This window comes from Morone saxatilis, unplaced genomic scaffold (genome assembly GCF_004916995.1).
Source record: "Morone saxatilis isolate NCDOM2014 unplaced genomic scaffold, NCSU_SB_2.0 Contig19, whole genome shotgun sequence".
In the NCBI taxonomy this organism is placed as follows: Eukaryota; Metazoa; Chordata; class Actinopteri; family Moronidae; genus Morone; species Morone saxatilis.
Genome location: NW_023339751.1, coordinates 23626694 through 23629068, shown reverse-complemented (window position 1 = coordinate 23629068; position 2375 = coordinate 23626694). Strand labels below are relative to the sequence as shown.

At 37.4% G+C, this 2375-nt stretch overlaps 1 protein-coding gene across 4 annotated transcripts in view; it reads left to right on the top strand.

Annotated features, from left to right (window-relative positions):
- The window catches only part of LOC118329360 (spectrin beta chain, non-erythrocytic 1), a 107062-nt gene that overhangs the window by 50742 nt on the left and 53945 nt on the right, over window positions 1-2375 (top strand). The window lies entirely within an intron of this gene.

Here is a 2375-nt window from a genome sequence, read left to right as displayed (position 1 = left end):
TCTGTGTGTGTGTCTGTGTGTGCTACAGCCTGAGAGTGTGAGGTTTACCTGCTGTCCATTAAGGTAATTAGGTTTTTTGTCCTTAGTTTCAGCTTGGAATAAAAAATACAAATGGTGTGTTGGTAAGAGGAGGATCAGGGCTGATTTTTGAATGAACATGGACATGGAAACCAGCTCCATTCTTTTATTGTTCAGCTCAGTGGCATTAACCCTGATCATGGCAGAGCTGCAGACATGAGACTTGGACTCCAGTTAGACTTAAGTTAAAAAAAATTCATTGAAAAAACATTCCTTGAATTTGACTGGAAGCTGACTGCTGGGTGATTGACAGATTCACAGTTTGACACTATGAACCAATGTCAACCATTGAAAGGACCAGTGTGTAGGATTTAGTGGCCTCACTCTTCTAAAACAGAAACTATGGTGGCTGTGAAACTCTCTGTACTGTAGACACTAAGGTAACGAAAACACAATTCTTATTTTCAGGTGATAATACAAGGATATTTAATTGTTTTTTTGTTGTTTTTTTACCAACGCAGGGTTGTATAATGGAATTTTAGTTGTAGTTCCCTGCTTTTCTAAAAACAAAAAATCTGTGTATACAAAAATTAAATCTCCACACAGTAGGTAATGTAAAACTGTTGGAGAACGGTACAATTTATGTCATGAATCTGGACAGAGAATGCCTCTTGTTTTGTCCGATATTGCGGTGGACTTGTTATTAACAGAGCTGTAAAATGAAACTGTTCAGTTGCTGTGTCATTTGAATCATCAGCATTCAGAAACAAGGCCCTTTAATTGAAGCAATTAACTTGTAGTCTCCAGAAAAAGACTTGAGACTTAGACGCAACCCTCAGTAAGTCTAAACAGTTCTGGCTGAAAATGTGTCTGAGTAAGCAGACCATATGGCTTGAGTCAGTTCAACAGTCTGATAATCAGTCAGTCAGTCAGTCAGTCAGTGTTCAGCAGCTCTCAATAGTGCTCTGTTCCTAAATCTGGCTCACTTTCCCCTCCGATGGGAATACACTGCAACACTGTGTGCGTGTGTATGTGTGTGTTCAGACCAAAAAGAGAGGTTTTACACACACTTGCACACACACACACACATCGTCTCATTCACATCCATTCTGCACTCATATTTCAGACAATAACAGATAACAGAATAAGAGGTCAGTGTGATTGGCTCAGACTCTGACAGACTCAGTATTGTGTCCTGTGATTGGTTGAAACTATGTGGCGGTCTCCTGCTGTCTTACTGCAGACATTTCTGTGCTCAGCAGCAGAAACATGATGTCACTTATAGGTTTTATTTATGGATTTAGATTTGCTCATAAGAAGCACTTTCAGGTCTTTTTGCATCTTTATTTTACAGCCTAGCTTTAAAGTTCTGCCGTCGATTCAAGCTGTTTTGTTCGTGCTCGAAATGTTTGGATCTTCACCATACCTTTCTGCCACAGCAGATCACTGTCAGCCCTCTCCACAGATATTACACAAAAAAGGATTAGACACTATGTATACATTTATTTTAGGAAAGCATCAAAGAAAACCTGTGATGCAGTTTAGATTTTTTTAAACGGAGTGAAACATATTTAAATTGCGTAACTAATTTATTGTATGCTTACCTCAGTGTAAATGTGATGTGAGCTGTTTCATATAGAACATAAATAAATATGAGAAACAGTCACCTCATACAGATTTTGGGCCCCCTCAACCAGAACAGCCATTGAACATAGAGCGAATAATTATTTTCAATGAATCTGTTCACTCTGATTCATCAACTCATTGTTTTGTGCTGTGAAATATCAGAAAATAAGGAAAATGCCCATCACAGATCCTTTAAAATGTCAGTTTTTGTCCAAACCCCCACAATCATAAGCTGCAGTCGGAGAATCATTGAAATCTTCAAATCAAACGAAACAGTATTAACAGTACAAACAGCAATGACACAAAGAAGAAAAACACAAAATCTATAAGACAGCGGCAGACTTTCAATGATTCAATGTCAAAGGCAAACTGAAATATAAATAAAACAGTTTTCACAAGCACATTTATCAGATTAGATGAGAAAATAAAAGAATATAATAAAAGGCAAAAGTCAATACCACTCAAAACCAATGGAGGGGACCATGTTCTGTTCTATTTTTTATGTTTAAGGTAAATCTCAATTTCTTCATTTGAAGACACATCATGATCTAATGTTTGGTTTATTGGTGTATTTAACAGGGGCAGTACACATTAATAAACACTGTAGTCTGTAGTCTCTGAAAGTTACTCTAAAACCACAATATGAGTTTAAAATGGAAAAGGATTCATAGCTGAGTTAACAATGGAGCAAATGCAGCAGCGTGCGACACACATACACACACACAAAGTGT